The sequence below is a fragment of the Myotis brandtii genome, unplaced genomic scaffold (genome assembly GCF_000412655.1).
Source record: "Myotis brandtii unplaced genomic scaffold, ASM41265v1 scaffold546, whole genome shotgun sequence".
Taxonomy (NCBI): Eukaryota; Metazoa; Chordata; class Mammalia; order Chiroptera; family Vespertilionidae; genus Myotis; species Myotis brandtii.
The window spans coordinates 230512-253640 of record NW_005370016.1 but is presented as its reverse complement, the minus strand read 5'-3'; positions in this window follow the sequence as shown (position 1 = coordinate 253640).

Here is a 23129-nt window from a genome sequence, read left to right as displayed (position 1 = left end):
TTCAATGAATGAAGGAAATTATAGTAGAGAGGGTGAGGAAAATAGGGAAGGAAAATTTTCCATTGGATTTAAAAAATGAAAGATTAGTGGGTACCTTATTAAGAGAATTACAGGTGGACTAATAACAATAATAAAAAATATTGTTTACTGTGCTTCAGGTACTGTGTTCATTACATTTACTGCATTCTCTCATTTAATCCTGAGAACAACTATGTGAGGTTGTTATGATTTCCATCTCGATTGTAAACAGTTAGACAATAGAAGTCAGGTAAATTTAGTTAAGACTTGTTGAAGCTAGAATTCAAATTCATGTAGACATCATACTTTGAAAATGCCCTGATTTCAGGGTGGTGATGAGTAAATGGGAAGTGAGAATATACTGTACTTTTGGTAGTTTAAAAGAGAGAATGAAAGACTATTGTCTTGTTAAGGGTATTGGGGAAGGGTACATTATTGAACCCGATTGTATTTATAAACTATGACTAAAAGGTACTTAAGTTCTTGTCATACTTTGAAACAAAAAAGGTCAATTGATGATTTTTGTAAAGTCTTGGAGGGTTCAGTTAGTCAAGTGAAGATAAGTGAAGATAACACTAAAATACTCTTAGACTGAAAGAAAGAGGAGCATATTGGAAGTATTGGAAGTGGACACAATAAATTTGTAGTTGGAAAGGGCACATTAAAGTACTTTACAAATAAAGACTTCAGGCTATTTTGGGGGGGGGGCATGTAAGATAAAAGGCTATATGTTAGATCAGGAGGCCATGGAGAAATAAAAAATTGGTCTTCACTAAAATCTTGGTCAAATATAAGAAATTGGGAGAGAGGAAGTGAGGAAGCAGATGGTGTACTATCTCCCTATTTCATAGTGTTGATAGTGAAGCTCATCTGACCAACCAAGTTGTACCTGGGCTAAACCCCCAGAAGAGTTCATAATTGCTTTATGAGCTGTCCATTATATATTATATAGATAACATAATGCATAGTAGAAGACTTTCAGAATGATAAGCTTTAAGATATTAGAACTGTGTGAGACTTGGACTGGTCTAAAGTGAGATATTATGCCTAGTTTGTGAGATATACAAAACAGAAAAAAAATGACTCAGCATATGCCCAGCTCATTAATATAAAAATCCGAATATAATATTTACACAGCAATTTATATTCAAAATTGCTGAACAACTGGGTTTGAACAGTCTTAGTGGTTGATATGTAAGCAAACAGTAAATCAACATTATTTTTTCATTTATTTTTGCACACTTTGTGTGTATAGTTACTGTAGTGAATATATAAATAATAATAATAATATAGAGCATGACCTTTGCCTTCAAGAGGCTAATAATGCAACTGTAGTGATAGAAGAAAACAGATGAAATAATTAGAGAATATTCATGAGATAAACTGTGAAACTGAATTACATATACGATAGATGGAAATGAAAGTAAAGTTCAGTGTCAGCTAAAGTAATCAAAAGAAGGCTACAATGAGGCAGATTGGACTTATTATTCTGGTCATGGGAAATAAGCTTTAGATAAACAGAAGGAAGGTGAGTGAGAATCACAAGATAACAGCTAGAGCCAAGGCTTAAATATGACAAAGGGCAAGGGTCTTGAAGGATGTAAATGGTTCTGCAGGTAGCTAAAGTCATCAGACCACAATCTAAAGTAATTACACTAAATTCCCAGCAAAAAGAACCAGAGGCACTGTAGCAGATATTCTAACTGCTTGCAAAGTTAGAAGCAGCAGACCGTCCAGATGGGACTGCAGACACCAGAGATGGGGTGGATCTTTTTAAAAATAGGCATCAAGCTACCCATTAAATTAAAAAGCAGAGCCAAGGACGGTGACAGGTTTTGAAAATGATACCGAATTTTTGGACTGGAACCCGGATCCTTTGTCCGCTAGAATCGAAGAATGAATCCACGGACAGAAAGTGGTATAGCAAAGATGGAGATTTATTGAAGAACAAGTACAGACTTCCACCTGGGAAGAGGGAAGAGTCCCACAGAATGAACTCCCATGTAGGGAGGGGGAAAGGGTCCCACTGAGTTCCTGTTCCCATGGCTTATAAAGGCTGCAGATCCTGGTGCCTTGATATCCCTTCTGATTGGTCACTATTCCCTTAGACTGGTTACTATAGTAACTCCTGGGACATGTGAGGTTCTTCCCGCCCCCTTATTGTTTTCCTGTGCCCTTTGGGGTTTCTTATTCTCCTTCTGAATGAAGGGCTTCCTTCTCTTTATTTTGTAAATACAGACCTTTTGCTGTTCCCAGCTTCCTCATTCTATGGAAATGTACCTGTTGCAGCCAGCCCCCCCATTCTATGGAAATATACCTTCTGCTGCTCTGCAGCCCTGTGCTTCCTCCATGGTCCCCTTAATTTCCCAAACTTCTAATATTTCCTAAACCTGTCCTATCTTATCCCTAAAATTCCTGTTTCAGAAAGAATGGGTGGAAAGAAACATAAGCCACAATTTTGTTTTTCAGAGTCATGCTTGTATGAACAGAAAATGTCCTCAAATATGAAAGACGAGAGAATAGAGCACAAAATTCAGAAAACTTTATTTTCTAAAATTAACTTTCTTCATATTTTATAGTCTATTATTATATAACACATCATTTACTATATAAAATATTATCCTCTGATATTAGATTAAATATTTAATTTCTCTAATGAGGTAAAATAAAAGTCTTGGGAAATAGCCAAATCAGTAATAAATAGTATCCATGAGATAACAGTGCTTTTTAAGGTGATTGAAGCACTTGTAAAATTTACATCTACTCTGCTTATTTTGGAAATTATTATTTTGTACCACTTGTTACTCTTCTTATATCTTATATATGACTCATTTATCTGAAATCCTATACTAATTTTGAATTGTGCCTTTCATGTATGATCTGATTTTAAAATAGGCCATACTGATTTGTTGGTACTTCACTTAGATTATGTACATGTTTACTGACTTCATGTAATTGATAAAACAACATGAAGTATATTGAGAATTTCAAATTTTTCCTGACAAAATAGACATGAATGAATAAATGAATGAAAAAAATAAATGCATAGGTTAATGTATGAACAAATAACCAGCTTATAAATGTTTTCATGAGATTATCCGATAATGTAATGCTAATGAAATGTAAATAAAAATAATTTTTTTGTTAATCTTGTTTCTTATTGATGCAAGAATTTTGGATTGGAAACATATAGTGTTTCCCTGGGCAGGATGGTTTTTTCCCCGGCTCTTTGTCCATCAGAGTCAAAAAATTAAATCACATATGGAAGATGGTATAGTAAAAGTGGAAATTTATTGAAGAACAAGTACAGACTCCCAAATGGGGAGGGGGGAAGTCCCTCTGAGTCCTTTTTCCCTACTGTTTATAAAGGCTGCAGATCTTTGTGTATTGATATCCCTTCTGATTGGTCACCATCCCCTCTGATTTGGTCACTATAGCAACTCCAACTCAAAGGTTGAACCTCACATGGGACCGGTGAGGCTCTCCTCCCTCATTGTTCTCCTTCTCCCTCTGGGCTTTCTTCCTCCTTCCCTTTATCCTGTAAATGTGTACCTTTCGCTACTCCTAGCTCCCTTGTCTTATGGAAATGTAAAGTCTCCCAGCTCCCTTGTCTTATAGAAATGTAACTTCTGCTGTTCCATTGTCTTATGGAAATGTACCCTTTTGCAACTCTGTAGCCCTGTTTTTTTCATGGACCCCTTAATTTTTAAAATTTCCTAAACCTGCCTATTTTACCCCCAAAATTCCTATCTTACGCCCAAAAAACTCCTTTCATTATTTTCAAGGTAAAACATTAAAAAAAATAGAATATAATTTGGTTATGTTTTATAGTGGTCTTAGTGAGGACAAAACTGGTCTTGCAAGGTGTGTCAGGCCATAAAAACTGTGAACAATTCATTGCCCTGGGGCGGGGGGGAGTCGTTATCGCTGGCCCCAGGACAGATCATGGACACCTGGGGGCCTTCCTGTAAGCCCATGAAAGGGGGCGGAACCATGTCTGCAAGACAATGACCCCAGAAGGTTATAAAAAAGCCAAGCCTCTGCTTGTTACTTCACTCTGATTTGGAAATTACTCCCGGAGTCCACTAGTGTTAATAAATGGGGTCCCTCCATTTCTCTAGGAAGCGTGCTTGGTATTTCTTTGCTCTTCTGTAACATTAGTAAGCTTTAAGTTAATATTAGACTGAAGAAAATGAGTACTACTGAAAATTTTTCTTTTTGCCACAGTGATAAGAAGTTTTGTTTTTTGGTCCTTTCCCACTCCCCAGAACGACATAAACAAGTAAATAAAAAATGGAAAAATTAAATAGGACATGGTATAAAAGTATAGTAAATTATTTATCTTTGTTTTAATTATTATAGGATTTGAAAGTATAGATATTATTCAAAAGTACTTTCTTTCAAAATCACTATGTAAAGCCAGCATAACTTTCCTGCTAGAACCTTACTAAGCTCAGAAGAAAACTATGCAACAACTTCTTTCATATTCACAGAAGAAATAAAAACCTAAACAAAATATTAATAGTGGAATAGAAAGACATTTTGAAACAGAAATTTTGGGGGAACATAGGCAGGCTTAGAGATTTTTTAGAATTGGGATCCATGGAAAAGTGAGGGGCTGGAGACTGGGAGAAGGTACATTTCCATAACACAAGGAAGCCAGGTGCAGTTACATCTCCATAAAACAAGGGAGCAGCAACAGTGGCATTTACATAAGACAAGGGAACTGGAAGTAGCCAGGAAAGGTCTATATTTACCAAATAAAGAGAAGGAAGCCCTTCATTCAGATGGAAAAGAAGAAAGCCCAGAGGAATGGCAGGACTATGAGGAAGGAGGGCCTTAGGAATCACTATAGTAACCAATTCGAAGGGGAATATTGACCAATCAGAGAGGATATCAAGACACAGGAACTGCAGCTTTTATAAAAGATAGGGAAAAGGAACCCAGTGGGACTCTTCCCCCTCCCTACATGGGAGTCAGTTCTGTGGGACTCTTCCCTCTCCCCACGTGGGAGTTTGTACTTGTTCTTCAATAAATCTCCATCTTTGCTATACCAGTTTCTCTCCGTGGATTCATTCTTCGATTCCGGTGGACAAAGAATCCGGGTCCCAGTCCAAAAATTCGGTATCAATTTGAAGGGATAATATATAATGTCTAAATTGGCTTTATTTGAATAATGAAAAAATGGTATAATATTTGGAAATTAATGAATGTAACTCACCACATTAATAGAATACATAAAAATCATATAATCATCTCATAAATGTGAAAAATATATTTCATAAAATTCAAAACAACTTTATAATAAAAACACATCATGTATGTAATATGTAGGAACACTTTATTCTGATAGAGTATCTCAATTATAAAGTAAATGTGATATTTCATGATGAAGTATTGCAAACCATTCATTTGAAATTGGCAATGAGATGACAGTGCCCACAATTACCAGTTCAAGTTAGCATATATTTAGAATGTGTTTTGGGCAATAGGGAAAGGAAAAGCAAGAGTGAAGTTGAAATATAATTGCCACTATTCTCAGACGACTTGAAGAAATTTTTAAAAATTTCAAATAATCTATGGCTAATTAATAGAGTTTAAAAGCAAATTTTAAAAAATTGATAGTTTCAAAGTCTATATAAATATGCATTCTGATTTCTATATATTGGAAACACAAAACTGAAAAACTTAAAAGATACTATTCTCAAAAGCAGCAAGATTATCAATTACCTGTGACAGAATTTAATGAAAAACACAGAAGAATTATATATATATGGAAATATACATAATACTGAGAAACATCAAGGACATGGTATAAAAGTATAGTAAATTATTTATCTTTGTTTTAATTATTATAGGATTTGTTTTAATTAATATTGAATTAAATGGAAGTATATATTACATTACGGATTGAAAGATTCAGTTTTCAAAAGATGCTAATACTCTTCATATTTACCTAATGAAATTCTTGTTAAGATGATTAGGTTTTTGCTGTTGTTTGTTTGTTTTTTTCCAGAGGAATTGATAGGGTGATGATTTTCAATTTTATGTAGAAAATCAAAGGGGCAAGCATAGTCAAGACAATTTTAAGGTAGAACAACAAAATGGAGTCTTCAGCTATCAAGACTTATTATAAAGTGATAGTATTTAAGACCATGTGATATTGGTTCATTTCAGAGAGACAATTTCAAAAACACTCACAGCTGGTGTTGCTCAGTGGATGAGCATCAACCTATGAACTGTGAGGTCACAGTTAGATTCCTAGTAGGGGCACATGCCGGGGTTGTGGGCTCAGTCTCCTGTGTGGGACATGCGGGGGACAGCTGATCAGTGATTCTCTCTCATCATTGATGTTTCTATCTTTCTCTCCCTCTTCCTTTCTCTCTAAAATCAATAAAAAATACATTTAAAAAATCAAAAATCAAAACAATCACACTTACATAGTTACCTAAGTTATGACAATCCTTTAGTGCTGAAAGGTAGTGATAGTCTTTTTAAAATAGCTTTCAGTCAATTGAATGAACCATATTGAAAAAAATAAGGTTTTGATCTGCCATCACACACAAAATTAATTCCAGATGGAATACTATGAAATACTACATTAAGAATTTTGAGAATTCAACAAAATAAAAGACAGAAAGAAAAAAAAAAGCAAAATACTTGAACAGGCATTTCATAAAAGTGCTGATTCTTATTATTAATAAACTCAACTTCATTAGTAATCATGGAAATAAAAATTTAAATCACAATAAGATGTCACCACTCCCACTAGAATGTCTAATTATAAAAAAATGCAAAAATATCAAGTATTTGCAAAAAAATAAACCATTGAAACTTGTATATTAGTACTAGAGGCCCGATGCATAAAATTTATGCATGGGTAGGGTCCCTAGACCTGGCCGGTGATCAGGGATAATCTGTGGGGTGACCAGCAGGGTAATAGGGACCCTCTTTCCCCGATGGCACTCACCTTGGCTGGCCTGGGGCCTGGGGGCTGGGGGAAGCTCCTGCATTGAATGTCTACCCCCTGGTGGTCAGTGCGCGTCATAGTGACCAATCTTGCGACCAGTCGTTCAATTTGCATATTAGGCTTTTATTATATAGGATTGTAGAGTATTAATGGGAGTGTAATTTACTTTAATCACCTTGGGAAACTGAGATTACAAAGCTGAACATACATTAGTCTATGAAGTTTTTATATGCTCCAAACATAACTGTGCACATGTGAGTGTGAAAATGACATACTTAGTAACACTATTCTGGGGGGGGGGGGGGGGGGGAAGAAAAAAAATACAAATACCCATCAACTATAAATGATAAATATTGATATAGTCATACAATAAAATAATAATGAACAATAAAAAAGAACAAAGTTTTTTAGCTACAATATGGATAAATCTTATAAGCATAATTGCTGAGTAAAGAAACCAGATATGCAAAAATACATATGCACATTATGTCTGATTTCCAACCAGACAAAATTAATTTATTAGACAAAACTAACAGAAACCAAGATAGCAGTGATTAATCATACAAAGTGGTATCATTAGATGCTCTAGTAATATTCTAATTCATGATTCTGAGGAGTAAAATATCATCAACTTTAGATCCTCTGCACTTTTCTTTATTAGTTATTTATTGGTTTCCTAGGGCTGCTGTAACAAATTGCCAAAATTTTAAAAATTAAAAAAAATAGACATTTATCCTTTCACAGTTTATGATTTCAAGATCAAGATCATGGTGTTGCTTTCCAAAATGGTGGTAGAGTAAGTGGAAGCTACATGGACATTCTCCCAGGACCAAACTGGAAATACAACTAAAATACTGAAAAACTGAAAAATCAACTGAAGATTAGCTGGAAAGGACCCTGTTAACCAAGGATAAAAAGTGGAGACTGCCTAAAGACTGGTAGGAAGTGTGGAGATGCAAAAGGGCTGGCCAGACCCCCACAGACAGCAACAGAAGTTCCAGAAGAATATCTCAGCTGTGGGGGGTTCCTACTGAGAATTGTGGGGTCTTAGACACCAAACTGAGCTCCCTAGCCCAGAGCACCAGAACTGAGAAAGGTGCTCACATAGTTGGCTGTGAAAAGCAGCAGGGTTGCTGCCTGCCAGCCAGAGGCAGCTGGAAATGCAGGCACTCTCTTAAAGATCCAATGTGCAAAATTTTATGTGCAGCCACTCATCTTGGGCTCCAGCAGTGGGGGGATAGAGTGAACTGGAGCTGTGTGAGCAGAAGCAAGAATTGGGGGCTACAGGGTTGGAACTCAGAGTGAAGCCACCCTGGTTTCCTGTGCTGAGTCATTCCCTCATTCTGCAGAGGAAATCTTTCTCCTGTAGAACTTTGCAATCCAGATGGTTTAGCATGGGAAAAAGGCAGTTGCCCCACCCTTTTGGAAGACCTCTCACCCCACCCTGTGGTTGATAGTCTGAGGCTAATCAAGTCTGAGTGTCAATGGGATTGAAGGCAGAAGTGGGTCTCTGTAGGCTTTGAGACTGCCTGATCTAAGCCTGGCCCAGGGCTAGGAAAGGTGTACATCTTGTTCCTTTCCAAAGGTACACAGCTCAGTAGAGGGAGCAACAAACCATGGATTGGTGATAGCTCCAAACATGGTACTCATGGTCAGTCACAAACAGTGTCTGACATTGTCCTGCACTAGAGATTGGGAGTCATAACAGATCTACCTAATACACAGACACAAACATGCAGCCAAAATGGAGGGATAAAAAAAACAAGCCCCAAAAGAAAGAATAAGAATGCGCCAGAAAAAGAGCTAAATGAAATAGAGATAAGAAATGAATCAGACACTAGAGGCCCAATGCACAAAATTCGAGCATGGGTAGGGTCCCTAGCAGCTGCTGGCCACTGGCCAGGGCCACCCTTCCCTGGCTGCTGGTCGGGGCCTTTCTTCATTTTGTGCCACCCCTTGGTGGTCAGCACACATCATAGCGATCAATCGAACTCCTGGTCGGTTGAAATCCCGAGGAGACACTTTGCATATTAGGCTTTTATATCTATACTAATAAAAGGGTAATATGCTACTTAGAGCAGATTTCTTCCAGACATCCTTCTGGACGTCCTTCCAGACAGCCGTAGTGGCTGCGAGGGCTGAGGGCAGGCAGCCACGGCAGCAGCTGTGAGGGCCGAGGGCAGACAGCCATGGAGGCAGCTGTGAGGGCTGAGGGTAGGCAGCCATGGAGGCAGCTGCAAGGCCCGGGGCTCAGGCCTTGCAGCTGCAGCTGCGGGCAGTGGCAGCAGCAGCGAGGGGGTGATGGGGGCAGCGCCTTCCCCTGATCGGCTGGTCACCTCCCACAGAGGGGGTCCTAAGTCATCAGTAGGACATCCTCTGAGGACTCCCAGACTGTGAGAGGGGGCAGGCCAGGCTGAGGGGCCCTCCCGCCCCCCAGTGCACGAATTTTTGTGCAATGGGCCTCTAGTATATAGATAAGAGTACAGAATAATGATGGCAAATATACTCAACAGCATGAGAAAACATATAGTAACTATGAAGACTGATATAACAGTAATAAAAAACACAGTGAAAGGAATTCACAGAAGATTAGGGGAAACCAAGGATTGGATCAGTGAATTAGAAGATAGAGTAGGAAAAAAAAAATTACTCAATCAGAGAACCAAAAAGAAAAAACAATTAAAACCGGAGGACAGCTTAAGGGTTAGGGTCATTCCCAGAGACAGTCCACATGTTAGGACACAACACAAGTCTCTACAAGTTCAAGAAGATTGAAATCATATCAAGCAACTTCTCAGATCACAATGGAATGAAATTAGAAATCAACTACAGTAAAAACGCTCATAAATATTCAAACACATGGAGGCTACATAGCATATTATTAAACAATGAGTGAGTTATCAATGAGATCAAGAAAGAAATAAAAAACTTTCTGGAAACAAATGAAAATGAACACACAACTACCCCAAATGTCTAAGACACAGAAAGCAGTCTTCAGAGGATAATTCACAGCACTACAGGCATAACACTAAAAGAATAAAAATTAATAATAAACTATTTAACCCTACAACTTAAAGAATTAGAAAGGGAACAATAAGAAAAACCCAGAGTAAGTAGAAGGAAGGAACTAATAAAGATTAGAGAAGAAATAAATAGTATATTGGCTAAAAAAAAAAGACAAAAAAATGAATGAATCCAAGAGCTGGTTCTTTGAAAAGAAAAACAAGATTGATTAACAGCCAAACTCACCAAAAAATAAAGAAAGAGGACCAAAATTAACAAAATCAGAAATGAAAGATGAGAAGTAACTGACACTACAGAAATACAAAGAACTCTAAGAAAATTTTATGAACAACTATAGGCCAACAAGCTGGACAATGTGGAGGAAATGGACAAATTCCTAAAAAAGTACAATCTTCCAAAACTGAATCAGGAAGAATCAGAAAAGCTGAATACCAAAATCAATTGATGAAATAGAAGCAGTGATAAAAAAAACACACACACACACAAAAACAACACAAAACTCCCAGCGAACAAAAGCCCTGGTCTGGATGGCTTCACAGGGGAATTTTACCAAACCTTCAAAAAACAACTACCACCTATCCTCCTCAAATTATCCAAAAAAAATCCACGAGGAAACTTTTTTTTTTATGAGGCCAGCATTATCCTAATTTGAAAACCAGATAAAGATACCACAAAGAAAGAGAACTATGGGCCAATATCCATGATGAACATAGATGCTAAAATCCTCAACAAAATATTAGCAAATCAGATCCAGCGATATATTAAAAAGATCATACACCAAGACAACGTGGGATTTATTCCATGGATTCAAGGCTGGTACAATATTTGCAAATCAATAAATGTGATACATCACATAAATTGAAAGACAAAATTCATAGGAACATATCAATAGATGCAAAAAAAAATCATTTGACAAAAGCCAACATCCATTTTTGATAAAAACTCTCAGCAATGACAAGTGAGAATAGAGGGATAATATCTCAACATAATAAAGGCTACCTATGAAAAACCTACAGCCAATGTCATACTCAATGGGCAAAAACTAATGGACATTTCCCCTAAGGACAGCAGCAAGACAGGGATGTCCACTTTCATCACTCTTATTCAAAATAGTACTGGAAGCGCTAGCCACAGTGATCATAAAAAGAAAACATAAAAGTCATAAATTGGAAAGGAGGAAGTAAAACCATCATTATGCACAGATGATTGATATTGTACATAGAAAATACTAAAGATTCCACCAAAAATCAACTAGAATTAATAAATGAATTTGTCAATGTCACATGATAAAAAATAAACACCAATAAATTGATGGCATTTTTATACACCAATAATAAATTCTCAAAGAGAAATTAAACAATTAATCCTATTCACAACTGCAACAAAAAAATAAGATGCTTAGGAATAAACTTAACCAAGAAGGTAAAATACTTGTACTCGGAAAATGCAGGACATTGAAAAAAAGAGGTAGAGGAAAATATAAACAAATGGAATAATATACCATGTTCATTGATTGGTAGAATTAACATCATTAAAATGTCCATATTGTACAAAGTAATCTACAGATTCAATGCAATCTCTATTAAAATACTAAGGACATATTTCACAGATTTAGAACAAATACTCAAAAAATGTATATGAAATTGAAATAAAACCCAAATAGCTGCAGCAATCTTCAGAAATGAAAACAAAGTTACAGGGATCACAATTCCAGATATCAAGCTATATTACAAAGCCACCGTAATCAAAAGAGCCTGATACTGGCACAAGAACAGACATATATAGATCAATGGAACAGAATAGAGACCTCAGAAATGGACCCAAGCCATTACCCTCAATTAACATTTGACAAAGGAAGCAAGAACTCATAATGGAGTCAAGACAGTCTCTTCAATAAATGGTGTTGGGAAAATTGGACAGCTACATTCAAAAAAGTGAAACTAGATCACCAAGTTACACCATACACAAGAATAAACTCAAAATGGATAAAAGACTTAAATATAAGTTGTGAAACCATAAAAATCCTAGAAGTAACCAAAGGTAGCAAAATCTCAAACATCTGTCATAACAATATTTTATGGATATATCTCCTAGGTCAAAGGAAACCAAGGAGAAAATAACAAATGGGACCAAATCAAAACAAAAAGATTCTTCATAGCCAAAGAAACCATCAACAAAATGAAAAGGGAGCCCACTGTATGGGAGAACTAATTTGGCAATGATACAACTGATAAAGGTTTCATATCCTAAATATATAAGAACTCAATTTAACAAAAGAAAGACAAACAATCCAATTAAAAGATTGGCAAAGGACCTACTAGTAAATAGACACTTCTCCAAAATGGACATACAAATGGCAAAAAGATATATGAGAAAATGCTCAAAGTCACTGATCATCAGAGAGATGCAAATTAACATGACAATGAGGTATCACCTCACACCTATTGGAATGGCTACCATCAACAAATCAACAAATGACAAGTGCTTGTAAGGATGTGGAGAAAAGGAAATCCTAGTACACTGCTGGTGGGAATACAGACTGGTGCAGCCATTATGGAAAACAGCATGGAATTTCCTCAAAAAATTAAATATGGAACTGCCATTTGACCCAGTGATCCCACTTCTAGGAACATATACTAAGAAACCTGAAACACCCATCAGAAAGAATGTTTGCACCCCTAAGTTCATGGCAGCACAATTTACAACAGTTAAGATCTGGAAAGAACCTAAGTTCCCATCAGTAGATGAGGGGATAAAAAGCTGTGGTATGTTTATACCATGGAATACTATGCAGAAGTAAAAAGAAGGCTCTTTTACCCTTTGAAACAGCATGGAGGGCCTTAGAGAGTATTGCCAAGTGAAATAAGCCAGCCAGAGAATGACAAGTATCACATGATCTCATTCATATGTGAAATCTAATGAACAATATAAACTGATGAATAAAACAGATCCATAGTCATAGAAGCACCAAAAGACTGTGGAATCTCAGAGGGAAGGTGGAAGTGGGAGTGTGGGTGGATGGGAAGAGATCAACCAAAGAACTTGTATGCATATATGCATAACCCATGGACACAGACAATAGGGTGATGAAGGCCTGGGGTGTGGGATGTGGGCAGGCTAGAAGGAGACAATGGGGAAAATGGGGGACATATGTAATACTTTCAACAATAGATATTTAATTTAAAACAAAATCATGGTGTTGGCAGAATTGGTTCCTTTTGGAGCCTATAAGGGAAAACCTGTTCATTACTCTCTCCTGGCTTCTAGAGGCTTCCAGCAATATTTGACATTCCTTGGTTTGTAGATACATCCCTCCAATCTTTGGCTCTATCTTCACATAGCATTCTTCTCTATGTTTCCATTTTTCCTTTTCTGTCTCTTATAACACATTCATTGGACTTAAAACCCACATTAATTATAATATGAACTTACCTTGATCCTAACCTTAATTACATCAGCAAAGACCCTTTTCTCAAAAAAAGATCAAATTTTAAAGTTCTGGGTGTATACAAATTTGGAGTTCACATTATTCAACCCATTACAGATATGCTTCAATAATTTTTTCACAGAAAATAAATATATGCTGTAAAAATATTTAGCATTATGTTAATCAGGTTGCTTACTCATGGGGGTACATTACTTTAGCAAAGTCTACTTTATAGACAACTTGTATCTTGTGTTCCTTCTTATCATAAATAAAAATCATTAAAATCATATAAATAAACATTTTTAAAATATATTTTTATTGACTTCAGAGAGGAAGGGAGAGGGAGAGAGGGATAGAAACATTGATTGGCTGCCTCTTGCATGCCCCCTATTGGGGATCAAGCCTGCAATCCGGGCATGTGCCCTTGACCAGAATTGAACCTGGGACCCTTCAGTCCACAGGCTAATGTTCTGTCCATTCAGGCAAAACGGCTAGGGCACAAACGTATTTTTATAAAAAATGTTTCATATTAAAGAACATACGAGTGTTTTCCATCATCTGTACTAGATATTGCTTATTTTTTCTTTACTTTGCTAGAATAAATTAATAATTTTAAATTTGTTAAAATGAAACAAAAAATTCCTGATTTTGTGGATATAGATTAACTTAATAACTACACTAGTAAGCTTAAAAATCAGTGACCATAGAATGAATGTACTGTTCTTATACTAATAATTCCATACCTTAATATGCTATAGAACTGAGAGTAATCTTTAAAGTTAAAATTTGAAATCCCAAAATGCTTTGGTCTGAAATTTGTACATAATTTTTAAAACTACCTTAAAGTACACATCAAGACACTAATCACATAAACATATAATTACAACTTCTTTGCCTATAAAAATTGATTGTTTTAAAAAATTCTAGAGACAGTTTTGCATTAGTCCTCTCCATTTCATAAACCAATTTCTTTCTTATTTTACATGCAATATGTTCATTATGATTTTTATGTGAAATACTAGAATAGAGAATTCTATCTTTATTTAATCCATATAGCTTTTTAAACTAAATCTCAATTTCCAAATTAAGAAAGGTGTGCTTTAGCATTGTTTGTTTATATGCATACCAAAATACCTTATCTTGGTTTTATGATGTTGTTTGTATGCTCTAGAGATACTAATGCTAATTTCATCTTTGTTACATTCTTAGATAATCTGTTCTGAGGCTTTGTGTATTGCTGACATACAATGTTCAGATTTTATTTTTCCTTAGTGGAGCCTGTTGTTTAGTCTTGCTAGCACTAAAGCTTGTTATCGTTTATCCTGTTCGTTCAGCTGCAAGGTTCAATCCCTGTCCATCATGCTCCCTAACGCCCAATGTCTGTACTTTTCTGGAAATTTTTTTATTTTGTTTATTGGCATTAGCTCTTCTTTCCCTTTGGGAAGATCATAGCTGATCTTATGATAAGAATCATCTAAAGATATTCTCTTATTTTCAAAATACAGTTCAGCCTTTATATAGAGAAAAAAAAGAAAGTTGTGGAGTTTTTCAGTAATACTATGCTTAAAACGGTAAATAAAGTAAAGAAAGCTATTAGAAAACAAAGTCAGTCAGTATAGTAGTGTAACAGAATCAGGGAACCTAACATATAAAATGTGTGTAAAAAGAAAACACAAAAACTATTGTGTTGGGGTCCAACCCCAGCAGGTCCAGGGGTTCCCAAAGGTGTGGACGGAGTTGGTGAAGAAGGAATGACATGGAGACAGCGTTCAGTTGATCAGCAGCTTAGCCAGGATCTCTAGCCAGGTTCTGTCTGTATTGTCCTGTTACATCTGTATTTATACCAGTTGATTTTAATCCTATCCATTCTATTCCAAAGGTTAGGGTGTTTGTTAATCTTGTTTTGTTGAGTTTAATCCTGTCTAGGTTAATCTCTGTGTTCCATTATAAGGGCTATTCCAAGGTCACTGCTCTACTGATAAGCTACAAGGAAGTGACTGAAGGAGATTATCCTACCCAGTAAAGGTTATGTCCTCCCAGCCTCGCTGCTTGCCTTCCCTGGGACTGCCCTGTGTCGGCGAGTCTCCAGGGGTATAGGCTTTGGTGCTTTCCCTGGTGGGCAGACCCCTGGGGATGTGGGCCCAACAAGTCCCAAATTTATTGCCAACAGTCTTAGTCCAAGTTCTTCATAAGTAGTACATGGTATTTCTGTAACACTAGGCGGTTTCACTGATTTATTCTCTTCCTTAGTCCTGTTAATCCCTAACTCCAGGGAAAAAAAATCCCCACCTGGGGAAACAACCTTTCTCGGAGAGGTGACCTTGGTTAAAACACATAGCGCTAAGAAGGGGAGCAAACATATTAAAAACAGTATGCCATATACGCCAGTTCCCTTGAAACATATACTGTGCAGATGTTTCTTCCCTGCAGCGACTGTGTCAAGCAGCAAGGATGGACCGGCTTCCGGCACTATTGACCTTTCAAATCATCTAGGAAGAGAAACATTAAACACAACTGTCTCAGAACAATTACATCCCCAGTGGCATAAGGACCAGGTAATAAAGTTATATGAAATAGGACTGAAGACTTTCTGTCATCCCCAAATGTATGGATTGGAAAAATTTTATTTGAAAAATAGTATGAAGATCTTCCACTATATCACTTGTAGGTAATGCAATAGGTGATAAAAGACAGTTGTGTGTGTAAGATGTTATAGGTATCCCATTCTAATCACCTTGGCACCTGGCAGTGGGAAGTATTGGCTACCCTTCATCAGCTTTATTTTCTACCCCAAAACTCTCCTCCTGAAGAGTTTTGCAAACTCAATTTGAGTGGGTGAATAGAAATGACGTGCCTTTCTGAGTCCCTGAGACTTTAAGATTCTAATGCTAGGTGTCCAGAAGTTGCCAACAGGGGAGTCCCCAATGTGAAAGTGGCAACCAGTACAGGACCTGTGCAGCAGTAAGGTGCAGCCATCGGTTGGTGAGGCAGGTGCCGGGAGAAGAGGGAGACAGGGACAAAGAAGAACCTTTAAACTTGGTCTCAGTGCTAGACTGCTGGAGTTGTAGTGTCCCTGACTGCAGGGGGTACAAAAACAGGTGCTGTACCAGATTTGACCCCAAAGTTGTAGTTTGCTGATCTCTATTGTGCACAATCTCCCAGAAGTCACCATTAGAATTGGGCTCTGGTGGCCCACAGCAGTGACCTGCCCATATCAGTACCCTCTATTTCCTCTCCTCTTTCCTGTCTCACTGACTCTCACTCCACTAATATTTCTAAAATAATTTCCAAAATAAACTATGTACATTTAAATTCTTTATTTAGGAATGCTTTTCAAATAGCTAAGACTTGTGGCTAGAGATGGTAGAAATGTTTCTTAAAGTCAATTCTATTTGTCAAATGTATATCAATTATAAACTTGATTTTCATGTAATAGGCTTTTAGTAGATAGAAATATATGTATGAGTTTTTTTAATACTCATATTTTCCCATTTGTTTATGTGCTAATTTTCACAGTACTGTGTACACATGGGAGAGCATAGTAATATTAATAAGACAAAATCCATGGAGAACCCCTAAATGAAGCAACCAATAGAGGGAAAAATTATCTAGAAATATAAAAAAAATTAACAATGACTAAAAGACCATTCTGTACTGCAATTTGTTGTTTGACCTCTAATACTTAAAAATCATTCTGGAAGAATAAAGAGTTAGTAATGTTTTGCCCACTTGATGGGGGATTTTCTAAGTCCACTTGTAGCCAGTGCTCTGCTAAAGGCCTGAATAATGAATCTTGAGTACAAAGTCAAAATGATAGTTTGAAGGAAAAAAAAAAATGTTTATTTTCAATTATGTGAAAGAAGGAACCATTTTAAAACTAGCTGCATATTTACAAAAAAAAAAGTGTTTTTCCTGTCCTAGGGCAAAATAAGAATAGGTGCCAGAGATGGACTATTCATAAAGATAATTTGTATATTTCAGTTATGACAACCTATTTTGGTTAGAAAAGAAAATACAAACTTTTAATCCATCACTAAAGTTTTGTGTTGTTTTTTTTCAAAATATGTGCCTGATGCAATAAGATCCCACATTTTACAAGTTTCAACTAAGCAACTAACAGTTTTCACAGCATATCTTCATCTAATATCATAATTAGGAAGAAACATTTCATGTAGTGCAATTGTCACTAGACAGATTCCAATTTAACTATAATAGCATTAGTGAATTATATAGCATGGAAATGAGCTCTACAAACTTGCAACATAAAAAAAAAAATTTTATATCCACACTCTATTTAGAATGTGATCACGACTGTCTTAGTACCTCTGTGATTGCTCAATTTCTCAGGTAAAAATAAACTTAACATGTTTGAACAAGTAACATTTAAAATGAAAAATTCAAGTTTATTTAGTCAGAGTTTGAGGCAAGCAGACAATAATTCATGTTTCTTTTACCCATGCCCCTCCATACACACATAACTAAAAACAAAGTAATAATACTTATCCTTTCAATTAATAGTATAGACTAAAATATATGTTCATTCATTTTAAGAGTTTCCATTGTCCCAAATTTTCAGGGTATTTTATTATATGCAGGTATAGATACAAATTAAAATTGATAAAGATTTAGATGCACGAATCTTTTCGTGCAACAGGCCTCTAGTTTAATTTAATATGCTTAGTGTACACCAATATTTCCTTAAAAGTATCTATTTATATCAGGATCAATATAAATTAAAGATTGGAAATTAGTTTGTTAATCCTAATACTAAATCCTGTGCTTTTATCTAATGTTCTCTCCTCTCCCTACCTGCTTAGCACTCTCCCACCCCACCCCCAAAAAAAATTTCAGAGGAGACATTTTTAAAATGAGATACATTTGGGGGAAGGGGGGTTATTTAACAAGTAAATAGTATTATTGCCATTACTTTATTGTAATATGTATGCTATCTTATATGTATTAAAACATATAGGTAACATTTGGATTTTAGACCATTTAAATTGGAATGAAATTTTGTGCTTGTATTAAAATATTGAAGAAGAAATGTTTTAATTTACAGCTAGTGTTTTAGTAAAAGTTCAGAGTTCATGCTATCTAGAACTTAGTTTGGTTCCTTTTTACTAGCCTAACTGTACTCTGTTTGACTCTTATTTTAATAAGTTGTTAGAATTACTGTGTTAAATAATTTCATGTGTACCTGCTATTTAATAAGAAATTATGTGAACAATTCTGATTTCTTCCACAAGAGGGCCCTCTTAGAGAAGCTTTTCCTTCATTAAGTTATTTCTGTACACCTTTCATGCCAGTTGAACTTTCTCAAAAAGAATTTCAGAGAAAAGATAATTCTTACTAATTCCCTCTCAGCATATATCCTACAAACTAATCTTTTCTGAGATGTTGGTGAGAGGTATTTTGTAAACTTTTTCTTTTTTCCCCTTATGTCTTACATAGATGAAACATTTCTATTGTGTATTAATTGTTAAGGGCTAGACCAGGGGTGGGCAACCTTTTTGACTCGAGGGCCACAATGGGTTCTTAAACTGGACCGGAGGGCCGGAACAAAAGCATGGATGGAGTGTTTGTGTGAACTAATATAAATTCAAAGTAAACATCATTACATAAAAGGGTACTGTCTTTTTTTTTTAGTTTTATTCATTTCAAACGGGCCGGATTTGCCCACGGCTGCACTATGCAATATATAGATGATATATTATAGAATTGTACACTTGAAACTTATATAATGTTAATAACCAATGTTTCCCCAATAAATTTTGTGTCTCTAGATCTATAGTGAGTCTCCTGAAGACATATAGTTGAATCATATTTTTTTAGTCCATTCTACCAATCTCTGTGTTTTAGATGATTTAATCAACTTACAATTAAAGTAATTACTGATAAGGAGGAACTGCTGTCATTTTTTCTATTTGGCTTATACTTGCCTTAGAAAATTCTTACTCCCTCATTTTCTGCAATGCGTTACCATATTTTGTGTTTAGTTGATTAACTGTGATAAACATTTAAATAATTTTCTCATTTTCTTTTTTGTATAGTCTATAGCTATTATCCTCCATAGTGGTTACTTTGGAGATTACATTCAACATCCTAAAATTATAACACTAATTTGAAGTTATATCAGTTTAACTTTAATAACATATAACTACTCTGCTCCTTTACAATTCCATCCCTACCTCTTTCAGTTGTGGCTGAAAACAAAATTACATCTTTTTATATGTAATACAACTAATATTTAAAATTACATATTTTTATATGTAATACATAAACTAATATTTTAATGAATTAATCTTTTAAATTATGCATAAAACAAAATGTGGAGTCTCAAACCAAAATTACAATAATTCTAACTTTTAAATTAATAATTGCATTTCAAAAAGTGTATTTGGTTCCATTGCCTGGCCAGTGTTATTCAGTGGTTGGAGCATCAGACTGCACACCGAAGGTCCAAGGGTTCAGTTCCTGGTCAAAGGCATATACCTGAGCTGCAGATTAGATGCCCCACTGCAGAGGCAACCAATCCATGTGTCTCTCTCACATTTCTCTCACTCTTTCTCTTTATCCTTACTCTTTCCCTTCTACTCTAAGAATCAATGGAAAAAAAATATTCTTTCGTGAGAATTAACAAAAAAACATATCAGGCCAGGCCAGTTTGGCTCAGTGTTTGAGCATGGACCTATGAACCAGGAGGTTATGGTTCATTTCCCAGTCAGGACACATGTCTGGTTGCAGGCTTGATCCCCAGTAGGGGGCATGCAGGAAGCAGCTGATCAATGACTTTCTCTCAACATTGATGTTTCCATGTCTCTCCCTCTCTTACACTCTTTCTGAAATCAATAAAAACATTTTTTTAAAAAGTACCAGTTTCTTACATCATGTGGAAAACATAAGGTAATTATCAACCATTGTTAAGATAACAAATTATTTTATATATTAACTGTTGAGGGCAGCTAGTAAACACTCGGGCGGCTTTAATTATGTCGGCTGAAACTCAGAGCGCAGGCAGAGCCATGTTCTGGGGGCGGACCTAATCAAGAGATTGGGACGCCACTCAGTTTGACCTTCCTGCCCAGTGTTAAGTGGATGGATCTTATGATGTCACCAGGAACTCAAGGCCCACCCAGATGTGATGTAACTTCTTGTTATTCGAGTATAAATAAATCTGCTTGCAGTGCTGATGCTCTCTGCGTCTGCCCCTCCATCAGAGGGCAGATGCCACACCCAGGCCCAGCTTTCACTCTATTTCTGTCTGTCTTGTGTTTTTTCATTTTTTCTTAAACCTCGTCGCGTTCTATTCAAGATTCATCGACCCCCACGTTCTTTATCTCTGCGCTGGTCACGGGAAGAGAGAAAACCCCCTCCCATAGTTAACTAGAGGCCCAGTACATAAAATTCGTGCACTGTTGGGGGGGGTGTGTCCCTCAGCCCAGCCTGCATCCTCTCCAATCTGGGACACCTCAAGGTATGTCCGACTGCCCGTTGAGGCCCGATTCCAGTGGGATCGGGCCTCGCTGAAACTCAGAGCGCAGGCAGAGCCATGTTCTGGGGGCGGACCTAATCAAGAGATTGGGACGCCACTCAGTTTGACCTTCCTGCCCAGTGTTAAGTGGATGGATCTTATGATGTCACCAGGAACTCAAGGCCCACCCAGATGTGATGTAACTTCTTGTTATTCGAGTATAAATAAATCTGCTTGCAGTGCTGATGCTCTCTGCGTCTGCCCCTCCATCAGAGGGCAGATGCCACACCCAGGCCCAGCTTTCACTCTATTTCTGTCTGTCTTGTGTTTTTTCATTTTTTCTTAAACCTCGTCGCGTTCTATTCAAGATTCATCGACCCCCACGTTCTCTCTCTGCGCTGGTTGCGGGAAGAGAGAAAAACCCCTCCTATAATTAACTAGAGGCCCAGTACACAAAATTCGTGCACTGTGTGTGTGTGTGGGGGGGTGTCCTTCAGCCCAGCCTGCATCCTCTCCAATCTGGGACACCTCAAGGTATGTCCGACTGCCCTCTCACAATCCAGGACTGTTGGCTCCCAACAGCTCGCATGCCTGCCTGATTTCCCCTAACCGCTTCAGCCTGTCAGCCTGATCACCCCTAACCACTCCCCTACCAGCCTAATTGATACCTAACTGCTCCCCTGCTGGCCTGGTCACCCTCACTTGCCCTCCCATGCAGGCCTTGTTGCCCCCAACTACCTTCCCCTGCTGGCCTGATCACCCACAACTGCCCTCCCTTGTTGGCCATCTTGTGTCCACATGGGGATGGCCATCTTTGACCACTTGGGGTGGCCATCTTGTGTGTTGGAGTGATGGTCAATTTGCATATTACCTCTTTAATATATAGGATAATTTCCTATGTATTTACTGAAAACTTTTTTTAATACATCTTTGAGTTTTTCCTAGTGGTCTTACATTTCAACCGATGGAACTCTCTTTTGCATTTCTTACAAAGCAGGGTTAGTAACAAAGTCCCACAGATATTTTTTTATCTGATACAGTCTTGTGTTTTTTCATTTTTCCTTAAACCTCGTCGTGTTCTATTCAAGATTCATCGACCCCCACGTTCTCTCTCTGCGCTGGTTGCGGGAAGAGAGAAAAACCCCTCCTATAATTAACTAGAGGCCCAGTACACAAAATTCGTGCACTGTGTGTGTGTGTGGGGGGGTGTCCTTCAGCCCAGCCTGCATCCTCTCCAATCTGGGACACCTCAAGGTATGTCCGACTGCCCTCTCACAATCCAGGACTGTTGGCTCCCAACAGCTCGCATGCCTGCCTGATTTCCCCTAACCGCTTCAGCCTGTCAGCCTGATCACCCCTAACCACTCCCCTACCAGCCTAATTGATACCTAACTGCTCCCCTGCTGGCCTGGTCACCCTCACTTGCCCTCCCATGCAGGCCTTGTTGCCCCCAACTACCTTCCCCTGCTGGCCTGATCACCCACAACTGCCCTCCCTTGTTGGCCATCTTGTGTCCACATGGGGATGGCCATCTTTGACCACTTGGGGTGGCCATCTTGTGTGTTGGAGTGATGGTCAATTTGCATATTACCTATTTAATATATAGGATAATTTCCTATGTATTTACTGAGAACTTTTTTAAATACATCTTTGAGTTTTTCCTAGTGGTCTTACATTTCAACCTATGGAACTCTCTTTTGCATTTCTAACAAAGCAGCGTTAGTAACAAAGTCCCACAGATATTCCTTTATCTGATAACTAGAGGCCTGGTGCACAAAAATGTGTGCACTCCGGGGGGTCCCTCAGCCTGGCCTGTGCCCTCTCGCAGTCTGGGACCCCTCAGGGGATGTCCACCTGCTGGCTTAAGCCAGCTCCCTGGGGGAATGGGCCTAAGCTGGCAGTCAGACATTCTTCTGGCAGCCTGGAAGCCCTCAGGGGATGTCCACTTGTCAGCGGGGAGCAGGCCTAAGCTGCAGTCGGACATCCTTAGCGCTGCTGAGGAGGCAGGAGAGGCTCCCACCACCACCGCTGTACTGGCAGCCGTCAGCCTGGCTTGTGGCTGAGCAGAGCTCACTGACCACCAGGGGGCAGCTCCTGCATTGAGTGTCTGCCCCCTGGTGGTCAGTGTGTGTCATAGTGACCAGTCATTCCCAGTCGTTCTGCTGTTAGGGTCAATTTGCATATTACCCTTTTATTATATAGGATAGAGGCCTGGTGCA